Raw genomic sequence first — 10,451 nt, 5'->3', positions numbered from 1 at the left:
CAATGATGGTATATAGTAAGCTATTTAATGGATGGCTAAGTAACCCTGCCCGAAATGGTCCGTTCGCCTAAGACGGCGGTAGTGTCCCGTCGTTTGTTGAAACTGCACTATAGCTCTTGTAGTGGAACCAACTCTTTTTTAGTATTCCCCAAGCCCCATAGAACGTTATTTTTTTCATATCACAGCTACATGCACATCCTCTACCAGAAGGAAACCTAGATTCGTATCCTACGATTGTTTTTTTTTTTTCGTATTAGGTAACTTTAGTTCAAGTCGATGAGTGCATATTGTACATAGCGCACACCGATCAAGTCTGGAACGTCTAAAATGGGCTACAGAACCTTTGAACACAACGTCAGTTACGTCTATGGATGTAGGTGAAAGGAAAAAGTGCGAAACTCGTTTCAGACCCCGTTTACAGGGACCGTGACAGGGACGTCTGTCATTTATGTACCCCATTTCTATACTACAGTGTATATGTAAGGGGTATTTATGTGAATTACATTCACAGCGTTCCTTGTGCAGTAGATCAGCGGATTAGCGGTAGGCTACCGGACCCTCATTTGATCCATATTTGTATTAACTCAAAAATAAGGTACTTGTAATACTCAGAATGTATATCTGATAAAGTAATTGATTTCCCGATTGAAATACGTCTCCACCATTTTGAGTGTAATACATAGAGATATATTGACATCAGTTCAAGTAATGATGAATTCATCTTACGATATCATCTTAAAGGTGTCAAACAGGTAGCAAGACGCAATTTCGTAGTATATATAGCCATGCCAGATCATAAAGCATTGCGTCAAGGTTGTACTGTCTTGAGGTCTAGTATTCGATGAAGGCCTATAGAGTACATGCTTACAGCGGTCCCCTTTAGATAAATAAATTTTTATTACTTAACCCGTGCATGTAAGTACATTATACTTTTATTTGGATTTATCCTAGGTTTTTGGAAGTTCCCTTCGCGGTCAGTGTGAAATAACTACCGAATTACTGCATTGCTATTTTTTATATATACATAAAACGTGTCAAACTTAACACTTACCCATTTTGTAAAACGCATTTTTCTTCGACTTGTGTCGTGTTCATATTTTGAGACAAACGTAAGATTTTGCTTAAGAACCTATCGAAATTTGAAAGAAAAACACCTGTTGCGTGAAATAGAGCTTATTATTTCAATTATTTGCGCAGTGTTTGGATAGTTTAACGTATATATTGCTTATAGCGATATGTATAAAACAAGCTGTATAATCATACATAGAACGGTACACTACAGGCAGCTTAGCATTTATAAATAACGTGTACTTTAGGGAGAAGCTGGCTTTTTAATGATAATTAATAATTGTGAATTTTTTTGAAATAGCATTTGTTAAAACCTCAAACAAAACACGAACAAAAAAAAACCCCTTTAATTTCCTATTACATATAAAATTATTACTTTTTTCTGTTACATTGTTTTTGCTTCGACATGACAATTACTATGTTTATCTGTTCGAGCTCTGACCGAATTGTTCCATACATCCTACACATAACCATTACCTATATTTTATTAGTTAAATCTAGAAAAGCCTCCAAACAAACACTTATCTATGCTCTTTTGTCTATTTTATAAGTATAAAAAACGCTTCAACTGCATGCAAAACATAGTGTGTTCTCAAGGCATTTATATTTTTATTGTTAACACATCTATTATGTAATGTATGAATCTTTCTGTTATTATACTCTCCTGTGACTAACTGGAAGGATGTTCCCCGAACTTCATATGTGTATGTGCAATTCTCAGCGAGCTGCGTGCTTGCCTCGTGCTTTCGTGTATTGCCGCCGGCTCTCCAATAATGGATGAGGCCTTAACGTTTCATACCTGCTGCGGTAGTATTGCCTGATCGATAAGCGTCCAGTTACTAGCACGTGTGGAAACTGTCTGATGAAGATGCTCAGACAAAAAAAAACGAACAATATGATTATTATTATGACTAGTATTTGTTATTATAGCAACCGATCGCTAACACGGAAGAACAAAAAGTGGACCATAAGGACTAGAACGAACTTACCTTACCAAGGACAAATACCATCATGGAAAGGAGGTTTCAAATTTAGCATATCTATGTTTAGGTAGATACATCTACTGATATAACGAAAACAATACATTTCATTATCATCAGCCAATATTTTGCCATAAACGTGCTAATCTTAAAATTTTCGTTTTTTTTATTACATTTGGTAATTTTTCTCATGGTTAGCAAAAAAACAATGGTAGTATATACGGAAATAAATTTTCTAAGTTTACCTTTTTTCTAAGTTTAGGTTATTAATTTTGGAGAATGATAATCAAGAACTATCTTTCTGATCGTTATTTGTATTGACAAATAACCATGTTATAATATTAGCTAAATCTCGTAAATATTCAGATAGATTGCATTATAGAAAAATGTTTAGGTGACTAATGGCATAAAGTTAAATTGTTGAAAGACATCTTCTGGATAAAAAGCAACGAAGTGATTGAAACAGGTGGCCACTGGGACGTATTGCTTGTGATGAATTATCGAAAGTATCCACACAAGGGGATTCTATAATAAATAAGCCCCAAGATCATTGTGGGAAAACATCAGTCATGAAGACCAAAGATGCTAAAAAATCTTGCATTATCTGACAAATGTAACCAAAGGAAAAGTGTGAGAACATCTCTGGCTTAATATTAGAAATTCTATCGAGTGAGATTGGTGTTGAACGCTCCGCCCAGGGAAAAAGAAAGGTTTGTCGCCCCTTTAAAATTGGCGGTAGTTAAAACAATAATTTGAATTAATTTAATAATAATTAATTTGACATTAATCTGCCTGAGAAGATATGTCGTCACGCATCTTCGGTAATACTGGCTTTAAAATCACTGTGTATACATTTGGTTTGAAGCGCAAGCCTGTAAAAAATATGCCATTCCTATTTACTTAAACATGCAATTAAGAATTACTATTAACGTATATATAACAGGAAAACATGCGATGACTTCCGTTTGTAGTTAATTTGCTATCTATACGTTCGATAGAACCACTGCTTACGAATGTAATGGCGCTTAGCTTCCATAAAATGGGGAGCAGCTTCTATATGCGTTGAACGAAGCTCATATGCATATACCGTAGGGGTGAAGTACAGTAGCTCCAAAAAATACAAAGATATCTCCTTGGCATCAGCTGATTTTCAATGCCATTTTTACGATACGCTCGTCAGCAGAAAATTGGCATCGCGGACAGCGATTGAAGCGCCAGCTGTTACTCCGCTAGTAATAATAAATTATACTACTTGCTACTACTCAGTACTTGCTTAATAATATTTTAATTCTTATGCCATGTTAGCTTCCATAGGACACATAAAAACACATTGTGAAATCAGAACAGTACATCGTATTTCATTAAAGCCGTAATTCTATATGGCTTATCTAGGATAGCAGCCGCATGATATTCTTCGGGGAACACCTATAACATTTCTTGTCCGGTCGTCGATTAATTATAAATTTTAAAAAAGTTTACAACGTCTACTTATGAAAGCGATAAAGAAGTACTAGCGTTTGTGATCTGAATGGTATTAGTGCACTAAGAGAAAAATATAGGAACCACGATTTTTAGCGTATTCAAGAACTATCGTCCCATCGAAGTGTTGTCTGCAAGCACAGTGTATGCGGGACCTATGTTGAATACTAAGTAAAATGAGGTACGACAGTTAGAAATGCTGCTTCAAAGTAAGATATCATACGAAGAAGCCACCGACTCAGTGTGAGTTGTTATGTACTGGTTAGATTGAGACAAACGCTCGTAACTTTTTTTTTTTTACTTAAGTTACTAAAAGGCCTCTCATTGTTTTGTTCGAATGACCCGAACAAAAGCGGGTGTTGAAGCTTTAACGCGTGTTGCTTAAAATCATAGAGCGTCAATTCGATTTCACCACAAAGAAGTCAACGTCAAAATTGTGCTCTTTGGCGAGCCAGACCACTGTCTTTGATGCCATGGGTAAAGATTTCTGTCTAAAGAAAGCAAACAAAAACCTAGAACTTATTGATTTCTAAAAGGGGTCTCAGTACATCTTTTCGTTTGAAGCCGTGTTCCGGCCTTTGGCGATCCAATTGGCTCAAAGATAGAAGTTCATGCAAAGATTAATTAGCTTTGTTGACGAAAGCATTTATTAAATAATATAAAGGCAATCATAGCCGCCATGCGTTCGACGGTAGTGACTTTAACCTTATGTCTCATGCAAACAGAACCACCTGTACAACAGATTGTTCTCCCCCTATAAGTTTTTCTGAAACAAAAATGTTCTCATTGGGCCATATTATGCAACTAAGCAACAAGCCAAATTTTTAAGTGAGTGTTTTCTCACCTTATATATATAATATATATATATAGGAACAACATATGACGGAACTGTGGTAAGACTAACGAAAGACTGAATTAAATTCAAACTATAAAATTAACGTGGAAAGCTTCGAAAGTTATAGAATTTAAATACTTAGCTTAATTCTCACTAAGCCCACGTTTACTAAGATTATACTTTTATATTATTTAAAATTGTTATTAAATTAGATACCATTCTAACGGAAAACGTCACAGAGTATTTATTCTTGTATATGGAATAGCTAAAAAACGGTTATGAATTAGCTGCCTACATAAATAAATGCTGCAAGTTTTACGTCGGATACTGACTCAGATGGCTGTCGCTTTGCAGCAGCAACCGAAAAATGCAGCTTGTCCCTTGAGGCATCTACAACACAGTCGAGCTTTACAGCAAATAGCCTGTTGTATATATATATATATATATATATATATATATATACATATATACCCATATAGGTGACAATTACGGCATTTAACCTAGCGCAGACAACATGCTTCATGAATGTTGAAGCTTGTATTTTGATGAAATGCTAAAATACGGAATAAATGAGTTATCTTGTGTTATCTCATAGAAGTATGTAAACGAGTACCGTCACGAAGCTTAACAAAACGGCCGTAGGAAATTCGTGCTCGCTCTAGCTGTTTACGCACTACATACACACCTACAGGGTTTCAAGAACACAGTTTCTATTTGGCTTGTTTGTGCTTTGGTGTATACGCTTTACTAGCATTATGGTCAACCTTCTACTTCATATATTCATATCGCTACGTTATTACTTCGAACTTCTTTTTTTCGTTAAGAGTGCTTGAAATATCGAGTAGTTCGTTAAACATTTTAGAAAGCCGTGATTGATATAATATTGTTGTCTTATACGTAATAAAACGCGTAATTTTCCTGTACGTATATATACTCGACTATACCCTCTTGGAAATAATCTACAAATTAGCATATCAGTTGGTATTCTTTTTCTTTTCAAAATACTAAAATAAGCTCTTTGTAAATAAGCTCGTTGATTTCACATTATATCTTTTGTATGCACAATATAAGCTTGTATCGTTTAAGCGCGCGAAATTTTAAATCCATTACTGATACCGTTACTAGCCAAGGAACGTGTGATGCCTAGACGCAACTCTCGCGATCGCAGACAGCTATGTCTGTTTGAAAAGAATGAATATTTACAAGAACGTAATTAATAATACCCAATATAGTTTAGTAAGTCTAGTTTGGTAAGTAAGTCCCATACTCTAATCCAATAAACAAAGCTTCAATATTGAATATATATTATTTATTAAACTGGCGCGACGGGCGGCTTTATGTGAGTTGTCAACTCGTTGAGTTTCAGCGCTGTGATCACGAGAAAAAATGGTTAGTACCTAAATATCTGCAAGTTCTAAAAGGCAAAGGCCCTTTTGTGTAGCTATTCTGAACGAAACCTGCACCTTTTCAGAAGGAAATACTAATTTGAGCCAAATCATTGTTAATACTTTGAAATGTAATTGCGAAATCACTAACCGAGGCCGACGGCATACTTCTGTCATGTTGGCTATAATATCATTATTTTTATCTTTTATTGATCGCTTCCTAATTGGCCAGTTTCAAGGTATCACATTTTGGGTAGTATGAGTTTGCGACAAGTCGGCCTTGGTGCCTTTTTAAAGCCAGAGAGCTGAAGATTTGGCAGTAGTAGTGAGTTTGCTGCCAAAGTTTAAATGCTTTTTGAACTAAGGCGAGAAACTTCTAGGAAAGTTCACTATATTTTACAATTTTAGACACAAATGCTGCCCAGACCTAGGATGCATTATCGACAAAAGAAAACGGTATAAAGTTAGTTCAGGAAATTTCGATGCGGAAGATTCTCCTCGTACTGGACGACCGATTACGAAAAGGGATAATGAAATGAAAGTTGAGCAAGAATCGATACTCGAGTAGCCGTCATATTGCTAAGGAACTAAACATCCCCCACCAACAGTTTCAAAACATTTGAAGAAAGCTGAATGTAGAAAAACCTGATCTCTGGCTGCTCAGTTTAGTCAACCGCAATTCCATCTACAGGATTCGAAACATGACACAAAAGCAAATCATCTCTAAAGCGGCTAACTGCAATTGATAAAAAAAAAAAAAAAAAAATAGATCATACGCAACATTAATATGCAGATAGAGAAAACAATAGAACAATGCACCTCATAATCTGTGGCAAAGTCCGGACTGACGCCAACCAGGCGATAGGATTAATAGGCGAATAGGACTGGAAGCAGTCGTGCATTATGAGTTGCTGCGACATCGCAAAAGACAATCCCATTGAACCCTCACTGCCAACATCGAACGACAACAACCCATTCCAAAATATCGGCTGAATTTTGTAATCTGAAGGGGCACCATCATCCATTATGACAATGCCGGACCACATACATGTTTAACTAGCCCACAAAAATGGACACCATTTCCATAGAAAATTTTAATACATCCGCTGTATAGCTCGAACCTTCCATTAACAAAGTAACATCTATTTCGACATCTGCAAAGCGCCTCCAAATATGGTGTTAATTTCAATAGAGAGATGCAAAAATTGCTTGTCACTATTTTTGTGATCGAAATTACAGAAGCTATAGAATGATATGATAATGGTGTTGCCAGAAGACAGGCAGAAGATCTTCGGTTAAAGTAGCACATGTCTAGTTTAATTATATTTATTTTAAAATAAAAACGTACTTTAATTTTACTTAAAAAAAAAAAAAGTCAACACCTTTTTCATCAAACCAATATCGTAATAGTAGATTCTTTAAACTCGATTGAATCATGGCTGAAGACTTATAATGGCCCATATTCAAGTAATTCAATTACCTAGATTATGGGTTGTTTACATAAAAACTTTTTGACGGCCTTCGAATTCAAACGTATCATTCAAACATGGCACGTTTTAAGTATATAGTTCGCAAGTAAGCGAATGAGAGAAACACGAGATTTGTTTTAAAGCTTTATAGAAGTATTATACTTGATTGGTCAAAAATCTATGATACTATGCCTTTTCATTCCATAGACGTACACAAATTGTATCCTTTTCCCAAACGTGTAGTTCATGATAAAAATATGTCACTCTTCAAAGCTACATAAAAGACAATTTGTTTCATTTGTCAATTCCTTTCTGTTGGAATCCAATGTCATCCGAATCAGCTGGGATCTCTATTTAACAGCATTACAGACTGAGAGGGGAGATTGACTACTGCCATCGGATCATCAGGTCGGGGTCACCCTGCTTAAAATCCTCGTCCCGTCAAACGAGTTAACCATTTGTACAAAAATATGAGTCATCGTACGTTCTCTGAACCCGACAAAGTATCGTCCGCGATGTTGTTTATATGCCACAAGCCGTTCTTCTTCTTGGAATATCCTCTTTGCTAGAGCTCACCTGCTCCAAATACTTTCATGATTCAATGATGAAGAATATACTTAAGTAATATTACGCCACCTCCTAGAGATGATCTCATTTCTCTTATGTGTTTTTCTCTGATGTGGGGTGACTGCTATACATGTCGCGAGGGTCTACTGTGCCATTCTTTCCAGGTCGGCAATGCAGAGGACATAGACGTCCGATGATCTACTAATCTTTTGAAGATAGATAGCTTAAAAACACTTCACTCTCAGAACTAATTAATATTATCTCCCACTTTTTACCACTTCCTTTAGACTTTGCTTCCGCATCATTTGTCGGAGATCGCGCTAGTCCCTAGGAATCGTGCCTACCAGGATCAAGGCCACCAACGGATTAATAAGCTTAGATGACCCTAAACGCAAAAATTTTCTGACCACTTCTAGGTAGCATCTGGACCGTGATACCAATAGGTATTGTCTAGAAACGTAATTGACTCTGCTACCGCCATGAAAAACCTCTTCTTTCTTTTCTGTGTACCATGTATGCTTGGCATGTATCCTGGCAATTTTCATGGTGTTTCTAATCGCGTTTGTGACGCTCTGCTCTATGTGGTGCACACTTCCGTTGCGTGATCGGGTTGAACACCTAGAAATTTCGCCACTTTTGTCAGGTTTATTCTCTCCCCGTTCAAACGGGATGCAAAAGGCGATTATTTCTTTCTGTCGATAAGTAGTGTAGCCTTTAATCTGATAGAAACCTGCGTTCTTTCTCCTACTTTAAGAACTCTCCAGTGTCTGATTTGTTTTTATGTGAAGTAGTTCTGCCATCGGGGCTTGAATTGTAACAACGAGGTCATCTGCATCGACAACGATGGCCATTTCCAAAACAGAATACTTAGCCTTAACAACCCATCATACGTCAGGTTTCGCAGGAGAAGACCCAGGATAGGCCCTTGGAAAAACCTTGCATACAATATCTAGTTTCTTTACTAACTACCGATCTTTCCCACAGGTCACAGACATACAGCAGAACACCCCTTTCTCTGGTAAAGTTCCTAAGCCCTTGCTCTATTATGGCCTCGATGCCCTTCGCCAGTGTCCCCATGAGACGACTTTGTGGGAGCCTTTATCCTCAGGGTTAAACACGGCCTCATGTTTATGCCACTCTGGTAAGAAACGGCCTGAGTTGAGAATCGGCACAGCAACTATAACGGCCATGTCAGGGAAGTTCTGGAAAAGAGTTCTTATAACTAGGGCCGGGATTCTGTCTAGTTCATGCGCTTTACCTGTTTTCATTCGTTCTTTCGCCTCCAATACGTCTTTTCTCGTAAAAGGTGAGATTTCTTCTTCAGTGTCCGTATCTGTGAACTAAGGGTTAGTGAGATGAGAATAAATATCCTAGTATCTTCACTTTTTCTTCTTCTGGCAAAATATACTTCTTCGTTCTACCCGCTTCCCCCCTTATGAGCCCATAAAAGCGGTCCCATGGGTCTTTCTGCATATGTTGCAGAAAACTTCTTCAGGGAATGTTCCTGCTGTTCCTGATCTTTATCTTAAATTTCGCTTTTCTTAGATTATAATCTTCAAAAGCCTCTTAAGGCCCGTCTAGGTTGTTACCGGCTTTGACTCGTAAGTTTTTTCTAGTTCGGTTTCATACTGCTCGACCGTAAAAAATTTTTTCAATCCACCAATGAGTTGAATTCTATTTCTGACTTATCCCACAGGACCTTCTTACTTCGTAGATTTCTGCTAGGAGTCGGTGTCAATCTGCGGCACTCTGCGGGTCTTTGGACTTAGCGTTTTATAGTCTCCCTATCTCTTTTCTTTTCAGATCTATCAGTGAAGCTCTGCCTGGAATGTACAGTGAGCCCTATAGCATTATAATCGTTTAGCACTTGTTCCTGTTCTTGCACATTCTAGCCATCAGGGTGAGTCACCTTTTTTATTTGTGATAAAAAAACTCACCCGGCTCTGAAAGTCACCAGGTCGTGTTTAGCATTGCAAGGTTCTGCGTACTAATCTGTCCTAGCAGCTGCCCACCCCTCCTACTTATCGTACAAACGCCGTATACCTCTGATGTTGAATTTTTTTCTAGTCCCCAGCAATATCAACTAACATACCACCTACTTTAACCATCGCCACCTAAAATTCTTTTGAAGTTTTGTATAATCCCTTTCGCTCCTTAGGTTTTCCAGAAAAACTTTTCGCCCGTTTCACTTCCCATTGTAATACCTTTTCTGTCTTTTATGCATGCTGTGCTATCGAGGCTCTATGTCTTTTGTTCATTGTTCCATAGGTTAGTGTTAGGTTCACCAAGAATTACTATGTGAGCACTTTCGTTCTAGGTAAGCTCTTTAAGTAGATCGTAAGAAGTTCTACTTCTGTTACAGCTAGGCTGGAGAACTGATCATTGCTCAGTCGCTCTAAGACCCTTTTCTTTCATTGTTCTTGTCACAAGGGTCATATCATTTTGTTATCTTCTTTTTTCTTTGGCGTACATGGCTGTCTCAAAGTTACCGCCCTCACCACCCTGCTTTGAGGAACTAGGCACTGCAGCCAAATGGCCTATATTTTTTATCGGTGTCGGTATTTTATTAGCAAATACCCATTCCATTTACTTGCATCTGCCCGTGACTTTCCTCTGCGATGTTGTCTCTATAATTCGGTCAGCTTGTAGAATTTGTGGCAGGAAGATT

The 10,451-nt window shown here is 37.5% G+C and overlaps 1 long non-coding RNA gene across 1 annotated transcript; it reads right to left on the bottom strand.

Annotated features, from left to right (window-relative positions):
- Positions 1-1,650: 1,650 nt before the first annotated feature.
- On the bottom strand, positions 1,651-2,227 carry LOC147752331 (uncharacterized). Its single transcript, XR_015314362.1, has 2 exons — positions 2,058-2,227; positions 1,651-1,927 (listed from the first exon to the last, which is right to left on the bottom strand). It is a non-coding gene; the product is annotated as an uncharacterized LOC147752331 (long non-coding RNA).
- Positions 2,228-10,451: the final 8,224 nt, after the last annotated feature.

The sequence above is a fragment of the Varroa jacobsoni genome, unplaced genomic scaffold (assembly GCF_002532875.2).
Source record: "Varroa jacobsoni isolate VJ856 unplaced genomic scaffold, vjacob_1.0 scaffold_1317, whole genome shotgun sequence".
Lineage (NCBI taxonomy): Eukaryota > Metazoa > Arthropoda > Arachnida > Mesostigmata > Varroidae > Varroa > Varroa jacobsoni.
Note: the sequence above shows the minus strand (reverse complement) of the source record. Positions and strands in the feature narration are given on the sequence as shown.